The following is a 13632-nucleotide window of genomic DNA, read 5'->3' as shown; positions in this document are numbered from 1 at the left end:
CCTTAGAAAATGCAGGAGTCATGCCCACCACCCCAATGGCCAGCATAGGGGACAAGAGTCCCCCTGGGCATGGCCATTGTACCCTGTGCCATGTATGGGGGCCCGTTACAAGGCCTCCAATGGCACTTTAAAAAATAAAATGCAATACTTACCTGTACTTATCTGTACTTACCTGGGATGGGGTCCCCATCCTCCGCAGTCCCTGTGGTGTGCGTGGGGGTGCGCCTGGGGAGGACACCTGCGGGCTTATTCCATGGTGTTCCACCATGGAAATAGGCCCACAGGTCCCCTAACACCTGCCCTTACCCAGGAGTTAAAAAACGGAGCAAAGCAAGCTTTGCACCATTATTTGACCCCTCCTTCCTCCTGTGCACCTTTTTTGCACGGGAGTATAAATATGGTGTTAAGGCGAGAGAGTCATTTTTTGCACGGGAACGCCTACCTTGCATCTTATTAAGGTAAGGTAGATTTCCATTTCTAAAAAATTACTTTAACTCCATATATTTGGTGCTAGATGGGTCTAGCACCAAAGTACAAATATGGAGTTAGTTTTGCACTGAATTAGAGTTTTAAAAAATTACGCTAATTCAGTGAAAACAGAGTATAAATATGCCCCTTAGTGTTTTGTTTAGCCCATAGAAACGAATAGCGCCAATCTAGTGCAGTCCTTCAGAGTGCAGTGTGCAGGTGCAGGTCAGGGGTCCAGCAAGGCAGTCTTTCTTCTGATGTTTTTCCTTGTAGGGATCTGAGGTGTCGGTGCAGCTCTGCCATATTTATCCTTGCTCCTGGGTGAAAAACAGGGGGGGGTCCTGGGTATCCAATCACAGGCAGGCTTCTTCCCCCTTTGATGACCAGTTCCTGGGAGGTGTGTCAAAAATCCATCCCAGAGAGCAAAATTCCTCACAAATCCAACAAGGCTGGAAGTGATTTTTGGAGGTTAGATCTGGTTGAGCCCACCCACTGGTGTGGCTAAAAATCCTGAACACACCCCTCTACTGCCCTCTCCTAATCTAACCAAGGGGGCACCTAATTGTCTCGGGTTGCAGGATATGAGGTAACTGTTGGGCTGCTCCACATGTCCTTCCATGCCTATGAAGGCCAGATGCCCGCCCTCTCTCCCCCTTCCTGCTTCCCCATCTGCTGAGTCAGATCTCCTCCCCCAGGCATTTCATTTGTGTTCAGCCCAGGATACTTCACACCTCATTGAGTCAGCCTGGCCAGGCTGCCAGAGGCTGGTCAATCAGAGAAGGGCACTACAGAGCTGAAGTTGGCACCTTTCAGGTAGAGTTTTAAAACTCTTTACCTGAACTAGTTATATTAAATCCAACAATTGTAAGTTGTGGAATTTATTATAAAAATCACTTTGATACCAAACTCAAGGTATCTGACACTTAAGGTGACTTTGTTAATTAAAATAAAGTCTCCCCATTTTAGCCTTTTACTACAGTGAGGGAAAAAACGAATTTGACTGTTTTACCTCACCAGCGCTTATAAAACTATTTATATAAGGTCCCTGCTTATAATTACATGGCGCCTAACCCTAGGGGCACCTAGGGCACAGCTTAAGGGTGACTTATATGTACAAATAAGGTAGTTTAAGACTTTGGAAGTACTTTTAATTCCAAAGTCGAATTTGCATATTACTTTAATTTAAAAGCAGCCAGCAAGGCAGGCCTGCCTTTAAAATGACCCCGGGCACCTCAGCAGTGCACCTTTGGGTGCACTACGTATGCTGGGGTCCCTGAATGTACATGTCCTACCATATACTAGGGACTTGTAGGTAGGTTGATATAGCCAATTATAATTTGCCTAATTTGCAGACTCATTTTACACAGAGCACAGGCCCTGGGACTGGTAAGCAGTATCTAGGGTACCATCAGAGTCATGACAACACCAGCAAAGAGTGAAAAATGGGAGCAAAAAGTTAGGGGGCCTCGCCTCTGCAATCCGCCTTGTTTTCCCACATATATATGTATATATATATATGGGAGAGAGAGAGAGAGTATAGAGAGAGAGTGAGAGAGAGAGAGAGAGAGAGAGAGAGAGAGAGAGATGGAGAGAGAGAGTGTTAGTCTCCCTCTCTCTCACTTTTTTTAATACATGTGGTTTCCCTGAGGATCGATTGCGACCCCTGGGAGACCATGCTTATTAAAAATATTTATATTTGGCCCCATACAAGTCAGCCCGTGTCTGAAGGTCCAACCTGCAATTTTTTTATTATTATTTTTTTTATTTTTTTATCCCCTGGGGGGTGTGATCGCTCCCCTGTGAGGAAACCCTTCTTTTTCATTCTTAATATAGCCCCCACAGGGAGGGGTGGCCCACTTACACAAGGACCCACCTCCTCAAAACAATCCCTGGGGCCTAGTGCTGTTTCCTGGCCGTGTAAGGCATTGATGGAAAGGGGAGACTCTCCCCTTTCCATCGATGCTTCCCTGGCATCTGGGGAGGTAGTTTTAGTCTTTTTTCCCCACCGGAGTGGAGAGAGAGAAAGCTTACCTGCTCCTTTGAACCTCCAATGGGGAAAACTGTAACACCAGCACGAGGTGCACTGACATCACAGATGGGCAGGAGGGGGGTGGGGGAGAGGCGGAACGCTTCTGCGTCTCCCGAAGGGATTAAAAAAAACAATCCCTCCCTGGCATCAGCTGCTGGTTATGACCTTCATCAAGGAGGCTGTGTGTCTGTGTGTCGGCCATTGGCCTACACACGCACTGATAGGGTTAACAAACTTTTTTGAATTTAACAAAGTATATAACAAAACATTTTAAGAAAATATAACTAGATTACTTTTAATTAATTTTATAGTTCACTTTGAATAATTGTAATGCATAATTATTGTTTATTTATGTGGGAATTTACTTTTTTCATTCAAACTTCTGCAAAATAATGTTAAGTTTATTTAATATATTTAAAGTAATTAATGATTTAATTAAAAATTAAGGTAATGTCATTGTAGCATTTTTATCTTGTGTTATAAATTTTAAATAAATAAAAAAAAAAATTAGAGTAATATTTACGGAAGAGAATATTTCCCACCTTTTTCCAAGTTTAAAAATCTTTTTAATTTTCTCTAACTTTACCTTGGGGAGATTTCCCCTGTCAGGGCAGAGATGCTCACATGGTAAGGTATAGAGAAACGTTACTTATACTTTACAACAGGGAATGATCTCCCTATGGTAAAGTATATGGAACTTTTCAAAAATATGTTTATTAAACTTGAAAACAGTTGGTAAAACTACTTTTATGTTAATATTATTCTAAAATAATTAATATATATTTTTTATTGTAGAGAAACAGAATAATGGTTCAGCATTATTATTTTCATTTTGAGTTAAATATGTAATTCATTTAAATTAATTAAGTTCACTGAAATTTATTTTACTGATTTTTAAATTAAATAATAAAATCTTAAGTAAAGAAAAACAAGTATGCATTAATAATTATTAAAAGTGTTGCATATAATTAATTGAGTAACCTAATTATAGTTCATAAAATATAATGTTTAATTAACGTTTCAATTATTCAAAAAAGGTAGCTAAAAATATTTTAGAATGAAATAATAGATGTGTATCATTCTAATATATTTTCTTAATGTTAGTTTTTATTTATTCATATTTTAACTATATTAAATAATTTAACTGAACATTATCTCCTATGGGATATTATTTTAAGTCCCTACCACCATTATTTTCTATGTAAGAGCATTGCAGTGCCAGTGGTTGTCCATGTGTGGTGCTGAGCTTACTACTATTTATTTTTGGCAATGTTAACCTACAATTGTAAATTTGGCTCCACCACCTTTTTCAGGGAGTGGAGACTTGTATGTCAACACTTTTAAGTAACTTTACAGTTGGATTTTGTGAATAGCCCAAAGTTGTAAATATAGTCAAAAATGGACGAGTAAATTACACATCTAAATTACTCACAAGTATAAGTTACCTTTGTTATGAGCCCCCTCAGTGGTTTTTGTATGTGACTGAAGTTTGAATATATGTGGCACATGTCTTGCCTGGTCTGTGTGTGATTGGAAATTAAATTTCTACATCAATACTTCATCTGTTTTGCATGATGAGAGCATCTTATTTACTATACTACATTTAAAAAAGTTGTTTTTGTCAGTGTTTATTTTCTTCTGCATCATTGTTTTAACTGTTCTCAGGGAGATACTCCCCAGAATATCAAGAGAATAACAGGGAGGGCTGAAGCAGCACCATGGTGCTCCCAATATCTCCCCTCTATTTATGTGCTATATTTTGTTGATGCTTTGAATGCATTACCAGTTCTATATTCAGAACTGAGGCAAATGCCCCCAAAGGTGTCCTCTGCAACATAGTAAAGTACTAATAGTGCTATATTTTATAACTTTTATTTCTTCCTACATTCCTCTCCAGTTCCCTCTTTCTGTCTTTCTCAGTTCCTTTTTCTACATATCAGTGTACTCTCCTTCCTTTGTGCTTGCCCCCTACTTCTACTGGCTTCTGACAATTTATTTATCTTCTTTGTTTTTCTGTCCTAGATCGCTTTCTTTACCTCCTTTATTGTCTCTTTTTTTGTTCCACTTAATATCTTCATTTAAGGTAGAGAGTGCTGCCATTTTTGTAAATAGTGGCACTTAGGGGCATATTTATACTTGGTTTGCGCCGAATTAGCATCATATTTTTTTATACTAATTCAGCACAAACCTAACTCCATATTTATCCTTTGGCGCTAGACATGTCTAGCGCTAGAGTTATGGAGTTAACGTCATTTTCTGGATGTGGAAATCTACCTCGCGTCAATGAGATTGCAAGGTAGGTTTTCCCATGCAGAAAATGACGATATGTTCCTAACGCCATATTTATCTCCCATGCTAAATTCAAGCACGGGGATGGGGACCTTAAATAATGGCGCTAAGCTTGCTTAGCACCATTATTTAACTCCTGGGTATGGGCAGGCATTAGGGGATCTGTGGGCATATTTCCATGGTCGGAGACCATGGAAAGAGCCCACAGGTTCCCTTCCCTGGCCCCAGGGACACATCCCACCCACCCCCACCCACATCAGAGGGACACCACAGGATTGGGGACCCATCCCAGGTAGGTCCCGGTAAGAATATATCTTTAATTTTTTTCCCCTCTCGGGGCCCTAACCTGGGGTCCCCTGCATGGCACTGCCAAATTCATTTTTTACTGTGTAAGGCCTATCTCTCTCATGGATTAACATGGGGGCTGCCTTTAAATATTATTAAAGTGCAGATTCCCTTTCAGAACAGCTGTAAATATGGAATTTAAGGTCTCTGACCTCACAATTTAAAAATACATCTTTTAGTAAAGTTTGTTTTTGGATTGTATGTTTGAAAATGCCACTTTTAGAAAGTAGGCATTTTCTTGCTTAAACTATTCTGTGACTCTGCCTTTTTGTGGATTCCCTGTCTGGGTTAGTTTGACAGTTGGGCTGTTTGCACCTCTCTCTAGACAGTGACACAAAGGGAGCTGGGGTGTAGCCTGTATATCCTGAAGAGCCATCTGTGCTGGGAGGGAGGGGAGGAGTGGTCACTCACACCTGAAAGGGCTGTGCCTGAACTCACACAATGCAGTCTCCAAACCCCTGGTGTGTGCCGGGGCTGGGTCTGGGCAAGGCAGGATCATACAAACAAGAGAGACTTTCCTTTGACGTTTGCCTACTTAAAGACAGAAACGAGTATAAGTAGTGGACTCAAAACCCCTACAAATTAAATCACTTCTGGAATCAAGAGGAACCTCTGCCAAGGAGAAAGAGCTGAAGAGCTGAGGAGAAGTGCTGCTCCTGCCTGTGACTGTACTTTGTTGGGCTGTCCTGCAGTTGCTGCTTCTGCCTGTGAAAGGGGACAAAGACTGGACTTTGTTGTGCATTCCTGCTTGAGAAGAATCTCCAAGGGCTTGAATTGAGCTTGCCTCCTGTTGTTGATGTCTCAGGGCCATCAAAGACTTCCTCTGCCAGCACCTGGACTCTCTGCTGAGACTCCTGCCCTGCCAAGTGGTGCCCTGTCCAGTCCCTGGGCCCTTGAAAGGTGAGCCTGGCAGCTAAGAATTGAAAATCCACACAAAGACCCCTGGTGCGGGGATACCATTCACGCACCACCCGCCTTGCGGCTTAAAAACGATGCAGAGCCGGCCTTATGACTAGGATCGACGTTCCACCTGCATTGCGGCTGGAAGATCGACGCACTGCGGCTGTAGAAACGATGCGTAACACCTGCAGCGGCAGCTAACGATGCAAGCCCCCACGCAGCTCAGTTTCTGGACACCGTGCAACCGGATTTCAACACAACATCGCAGAGCAAGGAAAATCCACACAAGGCCTGCCCGGACCCGAGGTGCCCGTCCAAGCTGATGCATCACTCTCCTGCGAGAGAAACGAAACGACGCACGTCGTCCTGACCGGAGGAGGAACGACACACGTTCTCGTTAGTGGTTGAAAAATCAACACCTTGCTGGCCTTTTCCAATACACGCTTGCCCATGCGGCTTTATTTTGACACTGCCCAGGTACTTTTGTGCACTTACAGCGTTCTCACTGATTTCTAAGGAATTAAGACTCTTAGGTGGTCATTCCAACCTTGGCGGTAAAAGCCGCTTACTGCTGTCAGAAGACCGCCAACATCCCGCTGCGGCTGCGGTAAACCGCCACGGTCATTCTGACCCACAACAGGAAAACCGCCAAAATACAGACATCCACAAAAGTCCGTCACACCAAAGGCCAGCGAGAAACTGGCGATGACCAAACCTCCACCATCACGCCAACAGAAATACGCCCACACTATCACGACACACGATTCCACGCGTCTTTCAACTGCGGTATTCCATTGGCGGTACACACCACCGCGCTCAAAATACACACACTCTTACAAAACACAGCCACATTGCACAATTCAAAATACACACACCTGATACACATACACACACCACTCCCACACACCCAATTAAATAGAAAACACACACCCCATCACCCACAAACCTCCACTCCTAGAGAATCGGTACCACGCACAGAGAAATAGATATCCGAGCACCCAGACGCGCATATTACATTCACCCAGCAATATTACCACGCACTTCACACAACACACCAATACACATCACCACACTTAGCACCACACAATCCACCCCACACATCACCCACACCACCCAATGGCACCGCAAAGACACCCCAGGTTTTCTGAGGATGAACTCATGGTCATGGTGGAGGAAATCGTATGGGTAGAGCCACAGCTCTTCGGAACACAGGTGCAGCACACCTCCATTGCCAGGAAGATGGAGCTATGGAGCAGAATAGTCGACAGGGTCAACGCTGTGGGACAGCACCCAAGAAATAGGGACGACATCAGGAAGCGGTGGAACGACCTACGGGGGAAGGTGCGTTCAATGGTATCCGGGCACAACATCGCGGTTCAGCGGACTGGCGGCGGTCCACCACCTCCTCCCCCAGAATTTACAACATGGGAGGAGCAGGTTTTGGCGATCCTGCATCCTGAGGGCCTCGCAGGAGTATCTGGAGGAATGGACTCTGGTAAGTCTCATCTTCACTACTTCATCCCCCCACCCCACCAGCATGCCAACTCATACCCCCACCCACACCCACACCCCCATCACACCTACTCCTTGCAAATGTCTCACCATCACAACCCACCCATCCCAACACCAAGCCCTGCATGCGACCACAAAGCATGGACACCCATCACCAAAGCATGCCCACTGCACATCCCCATCCCCCCAAACCACCGTCACAAAAGCCCCTACACAGGAATGCAAGCACTGGGGTACACGGGCACCCGCCCATTGCACGCTATGGCACACACAGATGCAATAACCATCCTTTTATACCCCTGCAGGACCCGAACGCCACGTCACCGCGCAGGAGGGTCCACAAATGTCCACTCCACCCCCAGAAGAGTCCCACAGTGATGACAGCACCTCTGTCGACCTGGATCTAGATGACCAGCCCGGCCCATCGGGGACCTCGGGACAGTCGGTTCCCCTCAGACAGCCACACACCACAGCAGACCTTCCCCCCTCTAGGAACACCAGCACAGCACCCACCCAGCGGGCCTATACCTCTGTCCCCAGGACACGTCAATCAGAGGTGTGTCCACCACTACAGGGCACCCAAATTAACCCACCACCCCAACAACAACAGGGACCTGGGGGCAGTGGTAGTGGGCACACGGTCCAGGGGACAGAGGCCCAGGGAAACAGGGGAACTGGGAGGGCTGCTGTGCGACAGGGGGGGACAGGCCCAGGGAACCCACTCTCCACGAGGCCCTCTCCTCCATCATGGGAGCCTACCATCATTCCCAGGAGACGATGGCGATGGTACTGGCCAGGTTTCAGGAGATCCAGCTCCTGCAGGAGGAACAGTATTTGGGGTTCAGGGAGGAACTACGAACCATCAGTTCCGCCCTGGGCACCATTGTAGGGGCTCTGAATCTGGTAGTCACCACATTGCGGGACACTGTGGCACCACAAAGGGCCCCTGACACTAGCATGGACCAAGAACTGCCTACCACCTCTGCCGGTGCTAGTGGACAGGAGGCCCCGCCACAGGACCAACAGGCCACTAGCACCCCACCCCCTGCAGAAGGAGAACCACCCCGCAAGCGGGCCCTGAGATCCAGGAAGAAGACAGAGTAAGATGCCAAGACCCCCGCCAGGAAAGGATACCTCCCTGATTGTCATCCCACTGTCCCACATTGTCACCCTGTCCATCCTTAAACTGCCCCTGCTCCACTTTCCACAGGCATTTGGACAATGCACCTGTGATACAAATAGTCTGGACTCTGCCATGGACAATCCTCCACCATCACCCCTCACCGATTTGCAACGACCCACCAATATAGAGCACTGTAATAAACACAGTTATTGCACAAAACAATCAGGAGTCTGTCTGTGATTTTGAACAAATGTATTAGACATTACCGTGCCAAAATGCTTATTTACATTGTGATGCCAACATACCAATGTCACACAGCCTATAGTCCATGGGGAAACAAAGCAGATGTCACGCAGTGGGGCCCACATCTCTGAAATCAGAAGGGAAAGTCACAACTCAGTTACCATACACTGGGGGAAAAGGACAGACAGTAGAGAGGTAGTAGTGTTTAAGTATATGTAATATGCCGGTGTGTATTCTTACCTGTGTTTCATTGGAAATACTGCTGTATTACTGTGTTCCGGTTGTCTATGTCGTCTTCTTCGGCTTCCTCGTCTTCACTCGCCACAGGCTCCACAGCTGCTACAACACCACCATCTGAACCATCCTCCTGCAGAAAAGGCACCTGTTGTCGCAAAGCCAGGTTGTGAAGCATACAGCAGGCCACGATGATTTGGCACACCTTCTTTGGTGAGTAGAATAGGGATCCACCTGTCATATGGAGGCAGCAGAACCTGGCCTTTAGGAGGCCGAAGGTCTGCTCGATCACCCTCCTAGTTCTCCCATGGGCCTCATTGTAGCATTCCTCTGCCCTTGTCCTGGGATTCCTCACTGGGGTCAGTAGCCATGACAGGTTGGGGTAACCAGAGTCACCAATTAGCCACACACGTTGCCTCTGGAGTTGACCCATCACGTAAGGGATGCTGCTATTCCGCACGATGTACGCGTCATGCACTGAGCCAGGGAACTTGGCATTAATATGGGAGATGTACTGGTCTGCCAAACACACCATCTGCACATTCATCGAATGATAACTCTTCCTGTTTCTGTACACCTGTTCACTCCTGTGGGGGGGAACCAAAGCCACATGGGTCCCATCAATGGCACCTATGATGTTGGGGATATGTCCAAGGGCATGGAAATCACCCTTCACTGTAGGCAAATCCCCCAACTCAGGGAAAACGATGTAGCTGCGCATGTGTTTCAGCAGGGCAGACAACACCTTGGAAAACAGAGGCTGGGACATCCCTGATGATATGGCCACTGTTGTTTGAAATGACCCACTTGCAAGGAAATGGAGCACTGACAGCACCTGCACTAGAGGGGGGATCCCTGTGGGTTGGCGGATTGGTGACATCAGGTCTGGCTCCAGCTGGGCACACAGTTCATGAATAGTGGCTCGGTCAAGCCTGTATGTCAGTATGACATGTCTTTCCTCCATTGTCGACAGGTCGACCAGCGGTCTGTACACCGGAAGATTCCGCTATCTCCTCGTATGTCCCAGCGGACGGTGCTTATGAAGGACAACAGCGAGCACAGAGTCAATCAACCCACAGGTACGTAACCACAGCTTGCACATAACACGATTCTCACTCCATTGAATGGTTTGTATGAGTGTTGATGCAAGGCCTAGGTATGTGTGATGCAGTAAAAAGTAAGCCATGTGTGCCCCTGAAATGGCGGCTGCCTGACCTGTGAAGTGCGACAATGGGATGTGAGGTAAATGCGCTGGCGTGGCACACCGTGGCGGTAGGCGGTCGAAGACCGCGGCGCAAAGCAGCATTGGTTAACATTGAACCCTATGGGTCTCAGGAGCCAATGACGATGTGCGCTGGCGGTTGCGGTACGCACCACCGTGGTACGCACCGCCGCGGTACGCACCGCCGCGGTACGCACCGCCGCGGGCGTGACCGCCATTTTCTATCTGCTTAATCACTCGATACCTGATCTTCGACAGGAGAGGACCTACACTGCAAGTGCTGCTGTGACCTCGGTCTGGAAGAGACAATGGCTCATGCGACTGGGGAAAGGGCCCCTGTCTTCACAGCTCAGGAGTTGGAGAAACTTGTGGATGGGGTCCTCCCCCAGTACGCGCTACTCTACGGTCCTCCAGACCAACAGGTAAGTACACTGGGAGTATGCTTTATGGGCAATGCCTGTGTTGAGTGGGGTGGATGAAAGATGGTGGGGAGGGGAGCGATTGAGGCATGCATCAAACGACGGTGAGAGCATGTGCCACATGGCAAGGGTAGGGATGGGGGGCCACTCACATTGAATATGCAGAAGGTGATGACTATTTTTCTCCCCCTGTACATTTCACATAGGTCAGCGCCCACCAGAAGATCGATATTTGGTGTGCCATCGCCAAGGACGTCCGGACCCTGGGGGTCCACCACAGACGGGGCACCCACTGCCGGAAGAGATGGGAGGACATCCGCCGCTGGAGCAGGAAGACGGCGGAGGCTCAGCTGGGGATGGCCTCCCAACGTGGGATGGGTGCCAGTCGGACTTTGACCCCCCTGATGTCCCGGATCCTGGCGGTGGCCTACACCGATTTGGATGGGCGCGTGAGGACATCACAGCAGACACAAGGGGATGAGTACACTCTCATTCTGCTGACGTTCCGCGCAGTGGAGGTGTCTGGGTGGGGGAGGAGGGCTGTGGGTATCCCTAGGCCAGGGCGATTTCTGTAGGCTAGGCCCCTCCATAAGGCATGGTCTGTGTCCCCGCCCCCCACCTCTGTAGGGTGCCTAGTACAGCTATTCATGGCCCTGTGTCATCTATGTGTGCAGATGTCGTCCATAGGCTTGTAGGCCATGTCCCACGGATTGAGTAGTGGACCACAAGTGCGCGGCGTAGTGCAGGGGGCTTCTGTGTCGGTCCTGTCCGCCAACGGTGTCTCCAATGCATGCACTCAACATGTCTTTATTTTCTCCCCCCCCCTTTTTTGTGGTCTTCCTGTTCATGTGTGCATTAGCATCATCAGGCGGAGGAGAAGTGGCATCGGAGCACGAGGGAGCTGCATCCCACATGGCCATGGAGGGCCATGCAACGGACTCCGAATTCACCAGTGGGACAGAGGGCGAGGGGAGCTCCACAGCGGGGGCTTGGGCAGACATCAGTGACACCGACTCGTCCTCTGAAGGGAGCTCCCTTGTGGTGGCGGCAACATCTGTGCCCCCCGCAACAACAGGTACAGCCGCCACCCACCGCACCAGCACCGCCCTCCCAGCAGCCCCTCAGCGTTTGGCCCGTGCCCGCTCACCCAGGAAGGTGGACATCTCCTTCACCCCAGGCACCTCAGGCCCTGCCCCAGTCACCCCTGCTGCCCTCAGTGAGGAGGTCATTGACTTCCTGAGGACGCTCACTGTTGGGCAGTCTACCATTTTGAATGCCATCCAGGGTGTAGAAAGGGAGGTGCATCAGAGTAATGCATACCTGGAGGGCATTCATTCTGGTCAGGCTGCCCTTCAGCGATCGTTCCAGACTCTGGCCTCAGCACTGATGGCAGCCATTGTCCCTGTCTCTAGCCTCCCCCCTCCAACTTCCTCCACCCATACCCTATCACCTGTACCTCTGCCTATCCCAGACACACCATCAGACCAGCCTGCACACACCTCAACACCCAAGGGAAGCTCAGCCAGACATAAGCACCACACATCACACAGGCATTCACACAAGCAACATCCACATACAGACATACCAACACCCACTGCCTCCACTGTGTCCCCCTCCTCCTCGTCTCCCTCCTCCCTCCCTGTCACGTCTCCACTCACACCTGCATGCACAACATCTTCAGCCACTACGTCCCTCAGCAGCACACACACCAGAACCCCCCGCACACGTGCAGTCACCACCCCCCCTGCCATTTACACGTCCCCTGTGTCCTCTCCCAGTGTGTCTGTGACCCCCTCTTCCAAGATACACAAACGCAGGCAGCCACCCACCCAACAGCCATCCACCTCAAGACAGCCTCCAGCCCAAGCACCTGCACCCAAAGACACCAAACTTACAACTCCTACAACCACAACCTCTTCCTCCACTCCCATACCCTACCCACACCTACCCGTCCCACTGCTCCTAAAAAGCTTTTCCTGTGCAAACTCAACCTCTTTCCACCAACTCCCCCACCCCGTCCATGTCATAGGACTACAGTCAGCACCTCAGCCACGACAAAACCGGCCCCTGTCATCACAGTCTGCCATGGACTGTGGAGTGCCCCACCCTCCAGGGAAGCCAGTTCGGTATGAAGCCAAGGCACGGGCAGCCCACCCCCGGAGAAACATCCCAAGATAGGCAGTGGCCGGCGCGAGAGGGTGAAAACACCAGGGACTAAAACCCCTACCATGGCTCTGGCAGGAAGTGTGGAGACAGCTGGCACACCGCCCAAGGTGGGGAAGGGCCACAGGCGATCAAGGAAGGCTGGGAAGGGCAGCACGCCCGACAACACCGCCATCAGCCCAGTTGGCCAGGAGGGCCCCGCCAGCCACAGGACAGGTGGCAAATGACCTCCCTGCCATGGCCGGATCCGCTGAACTGGGCCCTTCATCTCAAGTACCGCTGCATTGGGCACCGCCGTCTCAAGCACCGCTGCACTGGGCCCTTCATCTCAAGTACCGCTGCACTGGGCACCGCCGTCTCAAGCACCGCTGCACTGGGCACCGCCGTCTCAAGCACCGCTGCACTGGGCCCTTCATCTCAAGTACCGCTGCACTGGGCCCTTCATCTCAAGTACCGCTGCACTGGGCAGCGCCGTCTCAAGCACCGCTGCACTGGGCCCTTCATCTCAAGTACCGCTGCACTGGGCACCGCCGTCCCAAGTACCGCTGCACTGGACCCTTCATCTCAAGTACCGCTGCACTGGGCCCTTCATCTCAAGTACCGCTGCACTGGGCACTGCCGTCTCAAGCACCGCTGCACTGGGCCCTCCATCTCAAGTACCGCTGCACTGGGCACCGCCGTCTCA

The sequence above is a fragment of the Pleurodeles waltl genome, chromosome 3_1, assembly GCF_031143425.1.
Source record: "Pleurodeles waltl isolate 20211129_DDA chromosome 3_1, aPleWal1.hap1.20221129, whole genome shotgun sequence".
Classification (NCBI taxonomy): domain Eukaryota; kingdom Metazoa; phylum Chordata; class Amphibia; order Caudata; family Salamandridae; genus Pleurodeles; species Pleurodeles waltl.
Note: the sequence above shows the minus strand (reverse complement) of the source record.